The sequence below is a fragment of the Monodelphis domestica genome, chromosome 3 (assembly GCF_027887165.1).
Source record: "Monodelphis domestica isolate mMonDom1 chromosome 3, mMonDom1.pri, whole genome shotgun sequence".
In the NCBI taxonomy this organism is placed as follows: Eukaryota; Metazoa; Chordata; class Mammalia; order Didelphimorphia; family Didelphidae; genus Monodelphis; species Monodelphis domestica.
In genome coordinates this window covers 318202630-318225512 of record NC_077229.1, presented here as the reverse complement: position 1 = coordinate 318225512, position 22883 = coordinate 318202630, and positions in this window count along the sequence as shown.

The window sequence follows — 22883 nt, the reverse complement described above, 5'->3', positions numbered from 1 at the left end:
GCTGCTTCCTCTGGCATTGCTGATACTGCTGCTGATCCAGCTTCCTGGGTTATCCCAGCCATCCACTCCTGACATTTTCAAACCCAGTCGCTCCTCCTCCTACTCCTGCTCTAGCCCCAGACCCTGACTCAGACACAGACATGATTGCTCCTGCTCTAGCCCCAGATCCAAACATAGACCCAGCCCTGAGCCTGACCCTGGTAGCTGCCTCTGTTGCTGATCCTTTTGCTGCTGCTGATTACTGCTACTGCCAAGAAGCTGGGGATAGGCCTTGGAGCCTCTCTCTGGACATCTGGTGAAAAGACCTGATTGTGCTTTCCCTAGACAATAATTAGCCTCCATGTGGCAAGGGACCTCAGAGGAGAAAAGGAAGAAAGAAGTTACTCTTTCAAACAGGAAGTAAATTACAAGCATGGCATACTCATGAAAGAGTAGTACCTTTCCTATTTAAAACAGCTTCTACTATTCATGAGTTCATTATTCCTTTCAATGATCTTGCCTGAGATTCATGGGAGAAATTAATCTCCTTATAACTCTTTGCCATTTTAGCCTGCCTAGTTGCTAAAATTCATCCAGTTTGAAATTCCTCAATCCCATGTTCTCCCTCGCTATGGGAAATTCCATAGTTCTGACAAAAGAAATCTGAGCAGATAGAGAAAGGAACTTTAAAGATACTGTATTTTGCTGATTTTCTGCTTTAGGATTTAATTCTATTGTTTTAAGTTCATATATTAATGTATTCAATACTATTCTGTTATGCTGAATCAGTTTAATCTACTGTGTTTTAACTATTAGCTATATTCTGTTATTTTCCCCCTATAACTACTGAACAAAATATTGTAAAATATTGTAAAAGCCCATAACAGCTTTTTCTTCCATTTTGGCTTTGTTAAACTGTCACATAGGTGATGATGGACTCCATCAACCTGGTTAACAACCTTTAGAGAATTTAATGAGCTAAATATCTCAAATTTATTTTAAGGGGTCTTTCGACATGAATTTTAGATTTTTTTTCAATAAGTCTGACTGACCATTTTGCCTGACTCTGAGTTAATTGTAACAAGAGATAAGGAGTCCATTTTAGTAGCTAAAGTGAAGCACTATTATAAACTCCACCTCCCACATTTGTAAAAATGTGAATGGACGGGACATAATAGTCTCATATAAAAGGAGCTATGAAGTTGATCCCAGGACATGGTATGAATGCCTACTAAGATAGAACATCTCTCATTTGTAACTTTTCAGCTCACTCTACCCTTCCACCAGAATGATTGAGAGTCTTGGTGACATTTTTAGACCCAACATCAACAGTAAAGAGGTTTGGTTTTTTCTAGACTCCTCTGCCACATTTTTGCAATGATGGCAGTAATAGATTTTTTTAAAACTATCTCAGCCAAGGTTGAAACATTGCTACACCAGAAACACTTGTGACAAGTGTCTGTTGGCTTCTAAGGTTTGTTTTAAATGTTATATAGCAGACTCATGTGAATCCTAATGATAGTGGATTTGTTTGCTATTATCATTTAATGGGCTATTGTAATTTTGGGGATTTTGATATTTCATGAATGTGCATTATATACTGTAGCACTGTTCTTTATTAAAAAAAAATAGTTAGTAGATCATGGCCAAGTGTGAAAAGGAAATGGATCTCATTTTTTGGTGAGAAACCTTTGTATTCTACCTTTCCCTAATTGATACAGTGTGTCAATGATTATAAGCTATATATATTTTTATTTTAAAAACTTTTTTATTATTGTTTTTGCTTGCATGTGCAATATACTATTTCAGTATTATTTTTCTCTCCTTTTTGTATTTGAAGCACATCTCAACAGTATTGAGAAGACTTTTCTTAAATTATTTTGAGTTTGCAGTAATATGTTAAAATATATATTTGCTATAATATTAACACATACCCAAAAGCTGCCATTTATTGATACAAATTATGGGACTTTGCTTAATGATTTTGTCTAATTTCAAGAGAAGGGAACAAAAAGAGCCATTATACATGCCAAGGAGCACAAGGTCAAAAAGGATTAAACCAATCTAGGTAGGATTGGTGAGACTCGAGGTTGTGGCTTTTGACATATGTTAAGACATAGGACACCTTGTATCCACTCTTTGTGATATACTCACAGACAAGAACCAAAGTTTGGCTTTCATCCTGGCTCCCCCTATCCCTGAGAGTGAAGGTAAAAATCAGACCAGGGAATGACACTTCCCTATCACACAAAAATCTAGTCCTTTTTTCTCTCTTATAGTATGGCAACTCCCTGTAGTCTTGGCTGCAAGTGGGTAAGTGAAATATTACTGCATTTGTCCTACAGACTTATGGGATAGAAATTACTTTAATTGGGCCCTGATTCAAGGTCCTGTTATAGGTTTATTTTCCTTTACTTAGAATTTTTTCACCCAAGACTTTGAGAGTCTATATTTCATCCAGAAGTTATTTTTTCTCTTTTATTTGGATTTTTTGGATGTTTTTGATTTCTCTTGCCAATTGACTCATACACCCCATAACTCAGCCATGAATCCCTAAGTGATCCCTGTGTTTTTCAACACCCTCTTCAAGGTGGAATGTATTATTATTCTAAAATGTAAAGTTTAAATTCATCTTGAGAGTAATTTTAGGTTAAGAAACATGCTACCTCTGCAAATCGATTAAAGTGAACTATTTGGAGAAGAAATCATGAAGATGCCTCCACAGACCACACACTACACCAGAAGATCCAGAGTGAACTTTGGGATGTGGTGATTTGAACTGTGTGGGGTTGAATGCATTTGTTTTGTATGTATACTCTTATGCTAAAGGGGACTGCCCCAACTGGTTTTTTTTCACTGTGCCTAGCAATCATGGGTTTGTTTTTTCCCTTTTTATTTTTACTGTAATTTACATTTTTACTGTATTTTAAATTTTTTAAATTACTGTAATTTAAAAGTTGATTATGTTAAATGATCAAATTGGGAAGACTACACCCACCAAAATAATTGATCATCTGGAGGGAATATATAATTGAAAATTTGTTACCCTAAAAAAGAATTACATTTCCCAGGAGCCCACTGACTTCCTGTCATTATGTACTTCCTATAGGTAGAGGATATTAGCAAATGAGTAGTCTTATTTTCTCTTTTTTTGGCCCTGTTGGTAAGCATGGTGGTGGTGAGTGGGGATTTTGAAATAACTAATCAGCCATGGGCATGTGTTCTTTATTTTGTATCCCTCTTATTCCTTTATTGCTAATAATCATTAATAAATCTTCTAAAATAAAATATTTTTATTATTGAGACAAATTTTAATTTTTACAGATTCAACCTGACACTAACCAAATGAAGTAACAAATTTCTTTCTAAAACTATTTTAGGTTTGGGGGTGTGTTCTCATGACTGACTCTAGTATTCTACCTCATACTCTGGGAATATTAATAAAATCACTACTACCATTGTTATCCAAAAAAGGTAATGTTAATTACCCACCTCCTACCCCTTGGGAGTTCCTAGTCTAATAAATCCAGGAGGTCCCCACTTTCTTATACATGCAGCTTTTACCTTTAGAACGCAAGCTTCTCAAAGCAAGAGACTATCTTGACTTTGTATTCTGTATTGGTATCTGCAATGCTTCACACAAAGTGCTTACTAAATAAATAAATGCTTTTCTTCTATGACAGCAGTAAATGACCAGCTGGAAGAACTGACAACAGTGTGGGCTAACCCACAACAAGGCAATCCAATTAACCAAACAACAGAGTGAGGAAAGGAGGTGTTGGCTACTAATGATCTGTAACATGAAGAAATCATTCTGTAGTAACATTTTTTAATAGACATAGAGGAAACATATTGCCTTACTTCTCAAGTAAAAGCCCACCAGATGAAGATCTAGATAAACTTTTCCCAACTAGAAACTAAGGTTTGTTGGAATATCACTAAGTGAATGATTACTAAAGCTTCAGGACGTCATGCAGGTTATGCCAAGAACCTGACAAGCAAGACTCCTTAGAAAAAAGCAAATACAACAGAGAAAGAAGGATCAGTGAAGAAGAACATTAGTTCACAGGAAACGGTCCTTAAAAAAAACAAAACTCCCTACAAGAATCATGGTTAAAGGGCCTTCAAATTGCGTATATTCTTTGACCAAGTAATATCAATACAAATACTAGGTCTTTATTCTAAAAATATAAAAGATAGGGAGAAAGGACCTACTTGTACAAAAATATTCATAACAGCTCTTTTTGGTGGTGGCAAAGAACTGGAAATGGAAGGGATGCCTATCAGTTAGGGAATGGTTGAACAAGTTATAGCATATGATTATAATGGAATTCTATCTTGGAAAGATGTATATGAGGTGATGCAAAGTGAAATGAACAGAACCATGAGAATGTTGTACATAGTAACAACAATAGGTTATGATGATCAACTGTGAATGACAAATGGTATCAGTAATATGAGGATTTAAAACATCTTCAAGGGACTCATACTGAAAAAGGCTATCCACTGCCATAGAAGAAACTGATGGCATTTAACTGTAGATTGAAGCATACTATTCTTTACTTTATTTCCTCCATACATCTTTCTCTAATGTAAGTGGTATGTCTTCTTTCACAATGTGTTGAACATGGAAATATGTATCACATGTACTACCTATATCATAATGCCTGGCATCTTAGAAAGGGCATAATAGGAGTAGAAGAGAGGGAAAAAAACATGGAAAGCAAAAATTCAGAAGAAAATAATTGCTGCAAATTTTATTGACATGAAATCAGGGAAAAAAAAATTTTAAAGAAGAACTAGGGGCAGCAAGGTGAGTTAGTGGATTAACAGCCACATACAGAAATAGGGGTCTTAGGCTCAAATCTGGCCTTAAACACTTCCTACCTTTGTGACGCTAGGTAAGCCACTTAACTCTCATTGCCTAGCCTTTACCACTCTCCTGCCTTGGAACCAAGTATCAATACAAAGTATTGATTCCAAGATAGAAGATGAGTTTAAAAAAAAGAGTCTTCACAAATATGCAAATAACCTTTGTATCATAGATATCACTGAGGGTTGATAGAATATGATTTATCCCTGGATTGTGGTTATGAAAGGATATACCATTTTTGAAAGGAACTGATTATATTAAAGGATAGCGGAATAGCATTAGATTTTATTAATATACATGTGTTCAAGGAAATCCATAAACCAGAGGTAAAGAATCTGACAGGGAGCATTTGAGTGAGGAATCAGTGGTGTGAGAAACAGAAGAGTTATTGTGGTCAAAGTATATTATGGGATACAGATTGCATATTATTCTGCCCAAATGAACCCAGTAGTATCAGGAGCACCACCATGTCTTAGAGGAGTAGCTGCTAAAGCCTTACTAGTTACAAAAACTGTTGATCTAGTATTGGGATGCGCATTGACAATTATGTGCCCACATGAGGTAGAAGCATTTTTGTTAAGACATAGAACACAGGCATTTTCTGATCAGCGAATTACAAGGTATGAAATAACCTTGTTAAACAATGAAAACATTACCTTGAAGCGCTGTTCAACTCTTAACCCTGCCACCTTGCTTAGAGATTTACCAACTTCAGGAGAACCATTACATAGTTGTGAAACACTGGTGTCCATGGTAGAAAAGCCTCGAGATGATCTGTTGGACACTCCCTTAAACAACTCAGATCTGATCCTATTTACTGATGGTTCTTCTTTTATGAGAGATGGCATATGCTACAGTGGAGCTGCTGTAGTCACAGAATTTGCCACTGAGTGGTCAGCTTCGCTGCCCTCTAATATTAGCACTCAAGGGGCAGAACTCATAGCTCTGAAACATGCCTGTATAATTGCCAAGGGTAAAAAGGCAACAATTTATACGGATTCTAGATATGCTTTTGGCATTTGTCACTCAGTCGGGATGCTATGGCTCCAGAGAGGATTTTAAACCTCAGCTGGAAAATCTATAGCTAATACAGAAATTATTAATGAAGTTCTTTCTGCTCTCAAATTGCCTGAAGCCCTAGCTGTAGTTCATTGCTCTGCCTATACAGGTGGCTCTGACCCTGTCTCTAGAGGAAATGACTGAGCAGATGCCACTGCAAAGCTAGAAGCCATAGAAGGACCTGGATTAATTTTAACATTAACAACCACTGATAATTTAAATTTATCACTTTCCTATAATGAAAAGGAAGTGGAAAAATGGAAACAAAAATTTAAAGCAAAACAGATTAATGGAGTGTGGGTATCGTCTGAAGGGAAACCCCTGCTCCCTAGAAGTTTCTATCACCAAATTTGCCAATCTGTTCATAAAAATGGTCACTTTGGTACCCAGGGCATCGTGGACTCTGTTAAGAGAGTATGGATAGCCCCCAGTATAACTACCATAGCCTCTAACGTGTGTTCATCCTGCTCTACCTGCCAGGCATATAACCAACACACCTTTCGTGGCAAAGCTTTCGGTGGGTGTCCTCTGACTTACACACCTTTTGAGCACCTACAGGTAGATTTCATAACAATGCCAAAGGCCGGACATTATAAATTTTGTCTAGTCATAGTAGATCAACTGACCAGATGGCCGGATTTCCTGCGACCCGAGCCATGGTGGCTTTTGTTGCTAAGGTGCTTTTAAAAGAAATTATTCCTCGTTTTGGCCTGCCAGAATGTATTGATTCTGATAGAGGAAGCCATTTTACTGATTCTGTCTTAAACCAAATATATTCTTGCTTGGGGATAACTCCCAAATTCCATGTTCCATATCATCCCCAGAGCTCAGGCCAAGTTGAAAGGATGAATAAAGAACTTAAAACTATGATTGGAAAATTATGCACTGAGACCCATTTAAAATGGCCTGAAATTCTCCCTCTGGCCCTATTTTATCTTAGAAGCAGGCCTAGAGGAGACTTACATATTTCACCATTTGAGATGCTTTTTGGACATCCGCCTATACAGGCTAAGCCTTTCTCCCCAGCATATACATCACTATTAGGGGGAGATACTACTATTGCTTCCTATATACAGGAATTACAGCATAAACTGCGTGAACTTCATGAATCTGGAGCTGCAGTACAAGCCGGACCACTAGACTTTTCACTTCACGACCTGAACCCAGGAGACAAGGTGTATATTAAAAATTTCCAGCGTACTGGAGCAACTCAGCCTTCCTGGGAAGGACCATTCCAAATATTGTTAACTACTCCAACATCTATAAAGGTTGGAGAAAAGGACTCTTGGATTCATTGCTCACATGTAAAGAGAGCATTTTCTGCTGAGACTGATTGACTGTATCCTATCACATGCATTGAAGATAATAATCTTTTGACAATTGGATGCTGTTTTTTCAAAAACACATTGAATTCCTGATTTTTTCTTCTCTTTCCCTTATTTTTTTATTATTGCTTTTCTTTTGAATATTTGATTTTTTCCCTTTTACTCATTTCTTGTACAAAAGGTATATTCAATTAAATTTTTTCCCTCTCTCTCTGCAGTAATATAAGTTTAAATATACATACCCAAACAGCTTTAGACTGTGGGAACCTGCCATTTATTGATAAAATATTATGGGACTATGATTAATGTTTGTGTCTGATTCCAGGAAATGGGATAAAACCTAGGAGCACAGACTTTACCTGAATACTGCCAAAAGAGCACACAGGAAATACTAATGTGGACTCGAGGTTGTGGCACTTGACATATGTTAAGTCGTAGGACTTCCTTGTATCTACACTCTTTATGAAGTACTCATACAAGTACAAAAATTTGACTATCATGCTGGCTCCCTATATCCTTGAGAATGAAAAAAGTCAGACCAGGGAATGACTCTTCCCTATCAAAATAAAATTCTAGGTCCTTTCCTTCTTATAATATGACAACTTCCTGTAGTCTTGGCTGCAAGAGGGTAAGTGAAATATTACTGTATTCTGTCCTACAGACTTGTGGGATAGAAATTACTGTAAATTGGACTTTTACAAGGACCCATTATGAAGTTATTCTTGTTTACTCAACATTTTATACATAGATTTTGGTATTTTGATTCTGATTTTGAATTTTTTTTTCTTCCCTTTTTCCACAAAGTTTAACTTTCTTCCATATTTTTTCCCTTTATATATTTTTTTTGTTTTTTGTTTGTTTTGTTTTTATTGTTTTTGAATTCTTTTAATAAATGACTCATATACCCCCATAACTCAACAATGTATTCTGAGCTGAACTGGATTTTTTTAACACCCACTTCAGGGGAGATTGTATTTTAATAAAATTCCAAGATTTTGAAAAGTTTTTTTTTTTTGTTTGTTTGAGAAACATCTTCAAGGAAGAAGCTTGCTAACTCCTAAATCCAGAGAATGAACTGTTGCAGAAAGATGCCAGAAAACCTACATTACATCAAGATCAAGAATGAACCTTGAGGTGTGGTTGCTTGAACTGAAGGTTGATTGAATTTATTTTGAATGTACACTCTTCTGCCAAAGGGGACTGCCCCTCAATTGGCTTTTGTCAATGTGCCCAGCAAAACATTGGTTTTGCTGTCTCTCTTTATCTCTCCTATTTTTCCTTTATCTCTAACTATTGTAATTTCATAGTTAGTATGTTTACAAGACCCATCGGAGAGGTTAGCCTTCCTTGGGCCTCAGGGGGGGAGTTTTGAATTTCAAAACTACTCAACCCTGTTCAAACCATTCTTTTTTTTTTTAATATTTTATTTGATCATTTCCAAGCATTATTCATTAAAGACATAGATCATTTTCTTTTCTCCCCCCCCCCCCAGCCGATGTGTAAATCCACTGGGCATTAGATGTTTTCTTGATTTGAACCCATTGTTATGTTGATAGTATTTGCATTAGAGTGTTCATTTAGAGTCTCTCCTCTGTCATGTCCCCTCAACCACTGTATTCAGGCAGTTGCTTTTCCTAGGTGTTTCTACTCCCACAGTTTATCCTCTGCTTATGAATGGTGTTTTTTTTTCCTCCTAGATCCCTGCAAATTGTTCAGGGACATTACACCGCCACTAATGGAGAAGTCCATTACGTTCGATTATACCACAGTGTATTAGTCTCTGTGTACAATGTTCTCCTGGTTCTGCTCCTCTCGCTCTGCATCACTTCCTGGAGGTTGTTCCAGTCTTCATGGAACTCCTCCACTTTATTATTCCTTTTAGCACAATAGTATTCCATCACCAACATATACCACAATTTGCTCAGCCATTCCCCAATTGATGGGCATCCCCTTGTTTTCCAGTTTTTGGCCACCACAAAGAGCGCAGCTATGAATATTTTTGTACAAGTCTTTTTGTCCATTATCTCTTTGGGGTACAGACCCAGCAGTGCTATGGCTGGATCAAAGGGTAGATATTCTTTTGTCGCCCTTTGGGCATAGTTCCAAATTGCCCTCCAGAATGGTTGGATCAGTTCACAACTCCACCAGCAATGAATTAATGTCCCTACTTTGCCACATCCCCTCCAGCATTCATTACTTTCCTTTGCTGTTATGTTAGCCAATCTGCTAGGTGTGAGGTGATACCTCAGAGTTGTTTTGATTTGCATCTCTCTGATTATAAGAGATTTAGAACACTTCTTCATGTGCTTATTAATAGTTTTGATTTCTTTATCTGAGAACTGCCTATCCATGTCCCTTGCCCATTTATCAATTGGAGAATGGCTTGATTTTTTATACAGTTGATTTAGCTCTTTATAAATTTGATTAATTAAACCTTTGTCAGAGGTTTCTATGTAGATTTCCCCCCAGTTTGTTGTTTCCCTTCTGATTTTAGTTACATTGGTTTTGTCAAACCATTCTTTAGAGGATGGGATTTGGCTATTTCCTGACCAATAACAATAGAGATACTTGGAATGACAGAATCAGGTCTTGAAAACTACAATCTCCACCCTACTCAGGGTAACAGGATTTAGGAAGGGCTGCAGCAAAGCTCAAGATTTAATTATTTGAGAATATGACCTTCAAAAGACATGTGCAAAGGGGACAGACCTCTGGGCAGTCCTGGGTTAAGCTAGAGCCACCATTGGCACAGGGGAGACACAGGAAGTGAGGTAGAGGACAGCTGAGGAGTCTGCGGACTTCCTGTATGAAGGAAAGGAGGTGGTTGGAGCCTGGTGCTTGGAGTGTAGGCTCTGAGACTGTTTCTCCATTTTGGTCACGTGAGTGATAGGGACTGATCTCTTTTCTTTGCCTCAGCTATCCAAGGCCTTGGGCCTTTGGCCCAGCCTAAGCAGAGGGGGTATTTAAGCCCTATTCCCTTCTCTCACCTTTCTCTCTCTCTCTCTCTCTCTCTCTCTCTCTCTCTCTCTCTCTCTCTCTCTCTCTCTCTCTCTCTCTCTCTCTTTCTCATACCTTTCTTCCTCCTGTTAGTAATTAAAAACTCCATAAAAGATTGACTGCTGACTTGAGTTTTCATTTAGGAATTACATAGCTGAATTCCTTGGCGACCTTAAATTAATATATATCAGTCTTTTAATGTGATTTCCATATCACAGTACTGCCTTGGCTGCATCCCATAAGGTTTGACAGGATGTCTCACCATTGTCATTTTCCTTAACGAAATTATTGTTTCTATGATTTCTTCTCTAACTAACCAATTTTGGAGTATCATATTATTTAATTTCCAATTAATTTTTGATTTGGCTCTCTATGTGCCCATACTGATCAACATTTTTATTGCTTTATGATCTGAAAAAGTTGCATTTATTATTTCTGCTTTTCTGCATTTGAGTGCCATGTTTCTGTGACCTAGTGTATGATCTATTTTTGTGAATGTGCCATGTGGTGCTGAGAAGAAGGTGTATTCCTTTTTGTCCCTATTTATTTTTCTTCATATGTCTATTAACTCTAATTTTTCTAAGATTTCATTCACCTCTTTTACCTCTTTCTTATTTATTTTTTGGTTTGATTTATCTAAATTTGATAGTGGTTTGTTCAAGTCTCCCACTAATATGGTTTTACTGTCTATTTCCTCCTTCAATTCTCCTAGTTTCTCCATTAGAAATTTGGATGCTATTCCATTTGGTGCATACATGTTGATTAGTGATATTTCCTCATTGTCTATATTCCCTTTTAACAGAATATATTTGCCTTCCCTATCCCTTTTGATCAGATCTATTTGTGCTTTGGCTTCATCAGATATCATGATTGCCACTCCTGCCTTCTTTCTGTCTGTTGAGGCTCAAAAGGTCTTACTCCATCCTTTAATTCTAACCTTGTGAGTATCAACCCACCTCATATGTGTTTCTTGAAGACAACATATGGTAGGGTTTTGGGTTCTAATCCAATCTGCTATTTGTCTACATTTTATGGGTGAGTTCATCCCATTCACCTTCAAAGTTATGATTGTCACTTGTGGATTCCCTGGCATTTTGATATCTTCCCCTAGTTCTGACCTTTCTTCTCTAGCTATATCGTTTTGAACCAGTGATTTACTTTAGGTCAGTCCCCCTAGTCCCCTCCCTTGATATGCTTCCCTTTCTAGCCCTTCCCTTTTTATGCTCCCTTCCTCTCCTCCCTCTCCTTCCCTCCTTTTTTATACTCCCTCCCCCCAGGATCCCACTGGATCTAGATGTTCTTCCTTCTCAGAGTTGATTTCACTGAGAGTAAGGTTTAAGTAATACCACTTCACGCTCTCTTCCTCTCCTTCTCATATGAGAGATCTTCCCCTCCCCTTCCCATGTGTATATTTGTATGGGAAAGTTTATTCTATTTAGTCCCCCCCCCATTTCTTGAATTAAGTCTTAGTATTGTCTACACTTCCCACCTCCCTTTTCCTTTCTTTGCCCCCCCCTTTCACCAAATCTTCTTGATGTCCCAATCTTTCCTTATGCATGATTCTTCTAATTACTCTAATAATGCATACAATTTTTGAGAGCTACACAATACATTTTCTCCACATATTAATATATATATATATATATATATATATAATTTGATGTAAATGTAGTCCTTATAGAAGAGAGTTTCACTTAAAGAAAAAGATAAGATTTATCTCCTTTTCCCTTTCTTTCATATTTACCTTTTCATGTTTCTCTTGCTTTCTGTGATTGGACATCAAATTTTCCACTAAGTTCTGGTCTTTTCTTCACAAATGCTTGGAAATATTCTATTTTGTTGAATGCCCCTACTTTCCTCTGGAAGTATATAGTCAGTTTTGCTGGGTAGTTGATTCTTGGTTGGAGACCCAGCTCTCTTGCCTTTCTAAATATTGTGTTAGCTGCTAAGTCATGTGTGATCCTTATGGGAGAGCCCCTATATCTGAAGCTCCTCTTCTTGTAGGATTTTCTCCTTTTCTTGGAAGCTCTTGAATTTGGAGATTACATTCCTGGGGGTTGTCTTTTGGGGATTTAGTATAGAGGGTGTTCTATGAACTCTTTCTATTTCTATTTTGCCCCCTTGCTCCAGAACATGTAGGCAATTTTCTTCTATAATCTCCTGTAGTATAGCATCGATGTTTTTGTTTATCTCTGGTTTTTCAGGCAGACCAATAATTCTCACGTTGTCTCTTCTTCCTCTGTTTTCCAGGTCTGTGACCTTTTCAGTGAGATATTTTGTGTTTTCTTCTAATTCATTAATTTTTTTTGGATTTGCTTTATTAATTCTTGCTGTTTTGCATGCTCACACTCTTCCAGTTGCTTAATTCTGCTCATTAGGGATTGGTTTTGCTTTTCAGCTTTGTCTGCCCTTCTATTAGATGCTTCCAGCTCTTTCTCCAATTGTGAAGTCTTGTCTATCAGACTGCTGATCTCCTTCTCCCATTTTTCTTTCCAGAAGGTTTCCATCTTTTGGGCATGCTCACTGTCTTCCAGTTGCTTAATTCTGGTTGTTAGGGACTGGTTTTGCTTTTCAGCTTTGTCTGCCCTTCTATTAGATGCTTCCAGCTCTTTCTCCAATTGTGAAGCCTTGTCTATCATACTGCTGATCTCTTTCTCCCACTTTTCTTTCCAGAAGGTTTCCATCTTTTGGGTAAGCTCCAATTTGTGTTCTTCCAGAGCTTGTGGATAATTTCCATTTTGTGAGGCATGTTTTGATTTTGTTTGGGTTTCATCCTCTTTCTCTTCTTTTCCTTGGGTACTCCCGCCATAAAAGTTTTCAATAGTCACCTTTTTCCCTTTCTTCCTGGAGGCTTGATTTTGGGCCGTGTGAGCCATCCCTTTCGTGGTTTTATTCCCCTTTCCTTTTTGGTCTGGGGTCTGGGTGATATGGGTGGGTTTTCTGTGAATTTAGTTTGCCTCAGACTAGTTCTTCCCAGCCTCCGAGGTTTCTTAGAGCGCAGGCCCCTTTGCTCAGCACGGCCGCCCCTTTGCTCAGCACAGGATTTTCCCATGAAACTGCCCTGAGAGGTCGTTTCCTTGCAGTCTTTAGATCCCAAAGACCCTGATGTGCCCCCCAGACAGAGACGCTCCTCACTCACTCGCTGTCCCAGTGAGTGCTCTGATACCTTACCTGGTTTGGTGGGGGGGAGGGGTGGCTCAGATCATGTTTTTGTGCAAGCTTTTCCTCCTCCTTATAGTGTGGAAATATTCAAGCCCCATGTACCTTCACTTCTGTGGGGGTACTTGAGAGTCGCTCTGTTCTTCCAAAGGTGATTTTTATGCTCTTTTGAGGTCTATTTCATTCGGTGCTGGGGAGAGGAAGCAATTCGCGTGTAGATTGCAGCCATGTTAACCTGGAAGTCTACAAATATTTGTACAAATAGGTCTTTATCCCTTTTATTTGATCTTTTTTTGGATACAGACCTAGTAGTGGTATTGCTGGCTCAAAGAGTATGCAGTTTCATAGTCCTTTGAACTATTTTACAACTCCACCAAGATTTCATTAGTGTTGGGGTTTTTTCCCAGTATTTTTGTGTCTCTTTTACCAAGCTATTAACTTTTCATAAGTTTCTTTCATCACTCTTATGGCTTGCTTTATCCATTTTTTCCCGTTACCACTTTAATTTGATTTTGAAAATCATATTTTAGGCCTTCCAGGATTTCTTGTTGGGCTTGTGTTCAATTAATATTTTTTCTTTTAACTTTGTAACTTTTTATGTCATCATCTTCTTCTGAGTTTTTTTTCTTTTTCTTTCTTGTCATCATAGTATATTTTTGTGGTCAGGTTCTTTTTTGTTCTTTGCTCATCTTTCCCAACTGATTTCTTCACTTGAACTTTACATCAATGTTGAGCCCTTTTCCTAGCATGATTGCTTTGGTAGACCATCCCAAGCTTCAATATTTTTTGCACTACTATTTTCAGAAATAGTTCCAAGAGTTTTGAAGTTTTCATGCCTTCCAAAGTGGTGTGATATAAAGAAAGGTGTAGTCACTGCTCTCTTCTGTGCTCTGTGTTCTTGACCTTACCCAGGAAGGGCCTCTGATTCTGTGGGATTGAAATTGATACTGCTGCTTTACATCTGGAAATCATACAGCTCCTCAGGGCTTGTGATTCCTCTTGACCTAAAGTCTCTTTTCCACCCTTGAACTGTGACTCAGAAGAGGGTATAGGCAATGGAGGTCCAAGTATCTGGTTCTGTATCTAGTATTAACAGAGGGGTCTCATTTAATCTCTTTCTGACCAGTTGCAAGACCCTCTTTCCATCATCTCTGGTTTGAGAGCTCCTAAAGCAGCTGCTGTTTCTTTTACCACTACTGAATCCAACCTGGTGTTGCATCATGTGGACTTGGGGCCAGTCTCTACCCCTTTGTCACAGTTGTCTCCCTTCAATCTCCCAAGTTGTCTTGGTCTAGGTGTCATCTCACTATGACCTTTTGTTGGTTCTGGTGCTCCAGAATTCAATTTGTGGCATTATTTTAAAATTATTTGGTGGGGAATATTGGGAGGACTCAGAGACATGCTTTCTCTAATTTTTGCCATCTTGGCTCTCCCCTCAAGGTCATGTATTTTTAATTCTCTCCTTGCCCTCTCACTTCCCCAGACAAGGAAACTAATATCCAGAGAAATTAAGTGATTAATCAAAGTCACAAAAATGGTAAATGACAGGATGGCATTGAAGCCAGTTCCTATAACTTCAAATCCATTTAGGTTAAACTAGACCTTTACCAAAACTGAAGCTTCCTCAGTATCAGCTTCCCAGTAGCACAACTTCATCTGATTCCTTGTGTCCTACATTTGTCATACTGCTTCCTTTGTTGTACTAACAAAGAGTATGTGAATGATCAAGATTCCACATTTCAGAGTGATATAGTAGAAACATGACTCAATGTGGAGCCCAAAAAGTTTACTACCTGTGTGTCCTTGGGTAGTTAACCACTCTAGGTCTCCTTTGCCTCATCTTTACCATTCAACAAATCAAATAGACATTTATTAAATGCCTACTATATACCAGGAACTGTACTAAATACCGAGGACACAATTATTCAAAAGTAAGAGAATCCTTGTCCTTAAAGAGTTCGCTATCTAAAGGAAGAGACAACCCACAAAAGCAGGCAGAAAAAGGGGTGGGGAAACAGGACACCAGAGGATATCTTGTTCCATGGAGATGAAAGCAGACAGGGCTGCAGATGCAAAGCAGAATGCGTCAGGGTTACATCACTAGTACATGTCCAAAATAGTAGAATGGGGGAATTCAAACCCAGGTCTTTCTGACCATGTCCAAGACCATATCTACTGTCATAAATCCCCTTGAGCTCTCAACTGGAGATATGATGGAGAAGTCAAAGAAGTCCAAAGTGAGTACAACTAAGTAGAAAAAAAAGAAAGTGCATATGGAGTTATTCCACATTCCCACTATCACTGTATATGTATACTGTGTGTGTATATACATAGAAAATATTATCTGTGAACTTTTTTTTTTTAGTTTCTCTTACTGCTTCCAGGAGAATGCAGGTTTTTAAAACCACTTTTGTAACTCCAGTATTGAATGCAATGGCTGGCACATGGTGGGAATTAAATAAATGATTGTCAATCAGTTACTTATTTTTTATCTCTAATGTCCCTTCTAGGTCTCAATCTCTCATTGGATTTCATATTTATGTCACATTTCAAGTTGGCACAAAACTGCCTGTGATAAAAAGGGGCAGGAACGAATGTTCCCATTTAAATCAGTTTTAAAAAGTCAAAAGAAAAAAGATCTGAGATCAGGAAGTTAGGTCTCCCAAGTGAATAGTGAGGGTTTTGGTTTTACTGGAAAACAGTAATTAGTAAGAGAGATAAAGGAAGTTTTCTCAATTAAGATAAGCTTCTGCTTATTGCCCTAGCAAGGAAAAAATTATAGTAATACCAGAGCTTGGTAGAGGATATCTTTCTTACAAGATTGGCAAGTGTCAAAAGGGAATATAAGAGAGCTAGTTTTAACTTGTAGATTATGAAAATAGGAGTCAGTATAAAAGAGAGGCATCTGCTGGTAGATTTGTTTTCATTTTTTTGTTTTTCTTATGGATAACACATTTTAAGTAGCTCAGTGGATAGAATCCTATGCCTGGATTCAGGAAAACTTAAATTCAAGTCCATTCTCAGATGACCTTGGGTACATCACTTAATCTCATTTTGTCTTAGTTTCCTCAGCTGTAAAATAGGGATAATAATAGTATTATAAGGTTAAAGAGAGGATAAAATGAGATAATATTTATAAAAACACTTTGTAAACTCAATGTGCTACATAAATACTACTGATTTTATTATACTAGAATATGTCTATTAGTTCATACATCTGGTCTACTATTGAAGAGTTGCAGCTGAGCCTCAATAATTCATTGTTTTCACTCACTTCTCTTCTCTAGATTCAGGCAATAGGTTCCTAACACATTGAGCCCTGAGTGCTCATAGCCTCTAATAGAGAAGGGGTTTGTTCATTTTTCCTATTATTTTGCCCTTTTGAAACCTGTACCACCAGATGAATTGGAGGACTTTCCTGAAGTGGTGAGTGAAAAGGCAATCAGTTTACAATGTAAATCAGGTATGGGACTGCCACTCTAGATTCCATGTTGACATGACAGATATTTACTTCCTACACCCAAAAGAAATGCTAATGTGCACTAAGGTATCAATACCCAGGGAAAATTAGCAAAAATGAATAGGACTCAGAATCTTATCTTTGAACTATCTTATTCTCTCTGGAGGCTGTTATATCTTACTAGAACATGCAAGGCTGCCAGTTAGACAATTTATATTTTGCTTCATCCTTGCACTGTCAAAACAATTCCCAATCCATATCTTCCATTAATGCAGGCTAGGCTTAGGATTAGCCAAGCCCTTGGTGGTGGTCATCTTTTCCAAAATAAAAATGGAATAATTTCCACAGACTCCTTCCCTTATGTACCTTCAGACCTCTTGAATTAAAAAAAGAACTTAAACCTAGATACTTCCATCTTGAGGTATACTATTCATTCACTTACTAACCCCATTTTACTAACTGTCATGTAGGTTGCCATGATGCCTAGGAAGAGAATAAGCTTTTCTCAATCCTTTCCTGGAATTTTCAGTTACAGGTTGCTGTCTGGAAGGTCTGAGTAGTACAGAACCAGATGGAAACTATTTCTCCTTTTAATTGACAAAGAATCCAACCTCATTGCCACTATCCTGGGTAAAAGAGAAGATCAAGGAACCATTCAGGATTTTTTGTGTGTGTGTCATCAAGTATAAAGGACTAGGGTTCGAGTCAATGTGTATGTGGAGTCCCTGAAATGTTCCCTGAAGAGTTCCATGTACTTACTCCTTCAGCCATGATCTTAGCACAAAGTAGATACTTATTTGTTGCCATATTAAAATATATAAATTGTTTTGTGACAACCCATTGATTGTCATTTAGCTTGATTGTTTATACTTTGCAAATTGTTTGCTCCATTATCCTGTAAACTCCTTGAGATCAAGGGCTTTTTCCCCCTTTCTATTTATATCAGGAACTTAAGTACAGTGTCTCATACTTAGACAGCATTTAATAAATGTAAAATAATTTGACATGATTCACAGTGCATATTGCTTTGCATTGAAGAATTAATCATAGGATCATAGGATTATAGAATTTGGAGCTTGAAAGAATCATATAGATCGTGTAGCCCAGTGCTATCAAATTAAGATACAAATGCATCCCTTCAGTCAGTGAATCAGCTTAGAAAACCCCAAGTTAACAATAAATATCATTTTTGTCTATTTTATTGAACATTCTCCTATTATATTTTAATCAGTTCTGGTAGCACTGACCCCCTGGACCCCAAGTTCAACACTTCTGAATTCTAATCCACATTTCTTATTGCAACCCAAATAATAAGTATACTACCTCTATGATTCTGAACTGTGCAGTTCCCCTTTCTGATCTTACCTTTTCATCTAGCCCTTTGCCTGTCAACTAGAATTTATTAAGCACCAATTATATTCCAGGCATTGTGTTGAGCACTGAGGATACTGAAATATATAAAAAAAAATAGTATCTGCTCTTAGGGATCGTAATTCTAATTGGGGAATCAACATGTAACAACTATGGACAAATAAGAGAGGTATAAGATAAATTGGAGATAATCTCAAAGAGAATATTCCTTAATTTCAATTGAAGACGACCAGGAAAGGCTCCATGCAGAAGGCAGAAGCTTGAAGAATGTCAAGAAAGCTAGGAGGTCAAGATAAGGTGGCTGAGAATTCCAGGCATGGTGGACAGCCAGTGAAAAGCCTACACCAAGAGATGTAGGGCCCAATGCAAGAAGGAAGAAAGCTAGAAAGGTCTGCAGTATATGTGAAGGAGAGTAAGGTATGAGAATACTGGAAAGGTAGGAAGGAACTAGGTTGTGAAGTCTTTAAAAACCAAGCACAGATTTTATAGTTTTCTTGGAGGTAATAAAGAGCCAATGGAGTTTATTTAAGAGAGGAGCAACATAGTCCTCTTGTACTATTTTCTGAGCTATAACCTCTAATTGTTCTACTTTATTCCATCAGACTTGTGTTTTGGCTTTCTTTTCCTTCCATCACAGTCTCAATCCTATGACCATTGCTTCAATGATATATTGTCTTCTTGCAGTGAATCCTTTTCCTCTCAGTCTCAATATTGTTCCTCTGATCTTGTTAAACTTTTAACTCTGAGCTAAGGTCATATGACTCCCTTCCACTTGCCCTAATTAATTTTCTTAGCTCTGGTTCCCATGCTGCTTAATATTGAAGGAAGAAGTCACAAAACAACCTTGGCTAGGTCTACTTGAAATTTCTGATTTGTAATCTAAACAGAACCTTCCTTGTTGTATAGTCTTTTATTTGTCCCTGACTGTCATACTTCATGGAATGGATATTTATCACTTTTTTTTCCCTCAAGTTCCAACACCATTGTGTCTCCCTTTTAACAAGGACCTTGTGTCCTACTTTCCTGAGAAAATCAAGGACATCTGTCATAAAATCCCTCTTCTCCACTACCCCTAATCTCAAAGCCTCTGTCTCATTCTCTTGTTCTTTTTTCCATGGCTCTAGTCTCTGAGAAAGAAAAAGCCTCCCTGCTTTCTAAGGCCATTACTTCCACCTTTGCCTTCAGTGCCATCTTCTCCTTTCCTCTGGGACTTTGTCCTTTTCATGATTTTTTCACACATATTCAATTTCTATTTCTCTTAATAGGGATACAAACCTAGCAGTGGTATGGCTGGATCAAAGGGCAGCCAATATTTTAAAGTCCTTTGGGCATAATTCCAAATCCCCCTCCAGAATGGTTGGATCAATTCACAACTCCATCAGCAGTGTATTAGTGTATGAATTTTCTCACATCCCCTCCCACATTTAACACTTTCCTGTGCTGCCATATTGGCCAATCTTCCAGATGTAAAGTACTACCTCAGAGTTGTTTTTATTTGCATTTCCCTAATCGGGAGGGATTTAGAACACTTTTTTCATGTGATTATTGATAGTTTTGAGTTCTTCATCTGAGAACTGTCTATTCATATGCATTGACCATTATTGATTGGGGAATGGCTTGATTTTTTTGTAAACTTGACTTAGTTTCTTATATATTTGAGAAATTAAACCTTTGTCAGAGAGTTTTGTTATAAATTTTTCCCCCAGTTTGTTGCTTTCCTTCTGATTTTGGTTACATTGGTTTTGTTTATACAAACCTTTTTAATTTGATATAATAGAAATCATTCATTTTACATTTTGTGATATTCTCCATCTCTTGCTTGGTCTTAAATTCCTTCCTTTCTGACAATTCGGAGAGATCTACTATTCTATGTTTACCTAATTTACTAATGATTTCATTCCCTATATTTAGCTCATTTACCTATTTTAATTTATCTTGGTATAGGGTGTGAGATGTTGATCTAGATCTGATATTTCCCAAACTGTTTTCTAATTTTCCCAGCAGTTTTTGTCAAATAGTGAGTTCTTTTCAAAAACTGGAATCTTTGGATTTATTGAACATAACTTTGAAGGTCATTTACCTTTAGTCTATTCCACTGACTCACCCTTCTGTCTCTCAGCCAGTACCATATTGTTTTGATGACCACTGCCTTACAGTAGTTTAAGATCTGGTACTGATAGGCCCCCATTCTTCACATTTTTTTTTCATTATTTCCTTTGATATTCTTGATCTTTGTTCTTCCAGATGAACTTTGTTATAATTTTTTCTAGCTCTGTTTGGTAGTTTGATAGGTATGGCACTGAATAAGTAAATTAATTTGGGTAAGATTGTCATTTTTATTATATTAGCTCATCCTACCCATAAGCAATTGATGTTTTTTCAATTATTTAGATCTAGGGCTAAGAGTCTGTTTCTGCTAGCATGAGGTAAAGGATGTAACACTGGTGGTTTGAGTTGCTCTTTTCTAGGTATTAATTTTTTTTCTTCTAGAAATGGTTATTACAGAATGAGAACTCTATAACTAGGATACTAGTGCAATACCTTAAACTTCTAGGTCTTTGCAGGTCAGAATCTTGTGTAACTGTATAGGAGAACTATGAACTATGTTTTTTCCTTGCAGAATAAAAATCCCTAGAAAGCTAAGGCTTCATTATTCTCTTGCTATATGTGGGTACTGGAAAGAAATTAGGTGGTTGGACTAAACTGGTTATTTTGAAAGGAACCGTACCCTTTTGTGATTTGATCCAAACTTGGCTAAGTGGGATCTCACTTAAGAATTGTACTATCAAAAAAGTGAATCCTGAGTCAAGATCCTGTTAACTACTAAATGAAGGGAGCAAAGGTGAACACTCAGAAGACAAATAAATATACTATTCACAGACCACCTAGTAGTAAAACACTAACTGATTTTCCATGGAAAACAGCAATGTTAGTGTAATCAGAAGAAATAAGTGATTTTTTCAAGGTGATTCAGATACAAGTCAAAACTGCAGTTTATCAAGATCCTCTGACCTCAAATAAAAACTCCAATTTGTTCTTACATGGATAAAGATACCCAGGGTTTGGGCAGGCAAAGTTATGCCCCAATGACAAAATTTGTCTTTACTTGTATTTCTTTCTTTGACTTCACTTACATAGTGCGGTTTTTCCTTTATAACCTTCCTCCCTCTATCAAATCCCACCACTCCTTGTTTAAAAATCAATTTTATTTTTTTAATTACATCTCAATATAATTTCTTAATTTTTTTTTGCTATTTTGCAATCCATGTTCTCTCTCCCCACAAAAGATTTCCCCTTACCAAGAAGACAACTAATACGATATAGATTGTTCACATATTATTGTATAATACATATTTCCATGTTCATTGTGAAAAAAGACACACTAGAAAAAATTCATGGAGAAAATAAAGTGAAGAAGAGTATGTTTCAATTTACATTTGCTCTCAGTCTATTCTTTCTATAGCCTTTTTTTTTTGTCACGAGTCTCTTAGGGTGGTCCTGAATCTTTGTTTTGTTGCTAAGAGTTGTCATTCACAGTTGATCGTCATACATTATTGTTGTTATTGTTACATTCTCCTGGTTCTGCTGACTGCACTTTACATCTCTTCATATGTCTTCACAGGGTTTTGTTTTGTTTTTTGGGGGGGATCGCCTTGCTTGCTATTTCTTAAGATACAATGGTATTCCATTAGAAGCATGTACCCTAATTTATTAAAAAACCTGCCACTTCTATTTTTTTCTATTTCTGCCAAGGGCATCACCATCTAGCCCATCTCCCAGGTCTACAACCTTTGAGTTATCATTAAGTCTTCATTTTCCATCACGCTCCCAAATAGAATTATTTGGTAAGTGTTGTCTATCCTCTTTCCATTACATTTCTTACATTTATCTCCATCTCAGGACTACCACACTATTTTAGACTCTCATTTCTTCTGGCCTAGACTATTCCAGTAATCTCAAGTCTCTCCTATTTCTAATTTGTCCTTCAGCCAGCTGCCAGTTATTCCTAAAAATATTCCTTTCAAGGTCTTTTCTCTACTCAAGAAGTTTCATTGACCCTATTGCCTCTAAAATAAAAATCAAACTCCTTTGTTTAGTGTTTAAGGTTTTGCTTAAACCATTCCACCTTTTTAGCCTCTTTGCACACTACTCCCTGTCAAACTCTCTCCATTTCCCATATATGGTGCTCATTCCTTCTTTTTCAATTTTGCAGACTGTTCTTGATGCCTGAAATGATTTCCCTCTTTACTTTCACTTCTTTAAATTCCTGGCTTCCTTCATGGCTTCAGGCTTCAGGCCCCACACATTATGTACACAATCTCCTCCTAGTAATTCCTGCCCTGTGGGGAATTACTGTATATTTTGAATTTATCTTACAGATACTTATGAACATATTGTATTAATATGGACTTCTCAAGGACATGGACTTTCTGACTTTTTAAAAAAAATTCTTATCTTCCATCTTAGAATCAGTACTGTGTATTGGTACCAAGGCAGAAGAGCAGAGAGGATTAGGCAATGGAGGTTAAGTGACTTGCCCAGAGTCACACAGCTAGGAAGTATTTTAAGGTCAGATTAGAACCCAAGACCTCCCATCCCTAGGCCTGATTTTCAATCCATGAGCCACCAGTCTCAAACTGTCCAACTTCTGTATCTGTAT